This window comes from Penaeus vannamei, chromosome 7, assembly GCF_042767895.1.
Source record: "Penaeus vannamei isolate JL-2024 chromosome 7, ASM4276789v1, whole genome shotgun sequence".
In the NCBI taxonomy this organism is placed as follows: domain Eukaryota; kingdom Metazoa; phylum Arthropoda; class Malacostraca; order Decapoda; family Penaeidae; genus Penaeus; species Penaeus vannamei.
In genome coordinates this window covers 27,994,369-27,994,583 of record NC_091555.1, presented here as the reverse complement: position 1 = coordinate 27,994,583, position 215 = coordinate 27,994,369, and positions in this window count along the sequence as shown.

Here is a 215-nt window from a genome sequence, read left to right as displayed (position 1 = left end):
GATTCCTACAAATGGATCATTTGCGATATTTTAGGATACTTGTGATATTCTGGATATATCCGAATTCCTAGAAATTTCTTAAAGATTTCTGGATTTCTTCGAATTTCCAGTTAGGGTATACGAGATTTCCGATGTGAAATGCCCCTCGGTACAGAAGACAAAGGTTATGGTTCTATCTAGACAAGGTGGTAGAGTTGTGAATGTCACTCTAAATG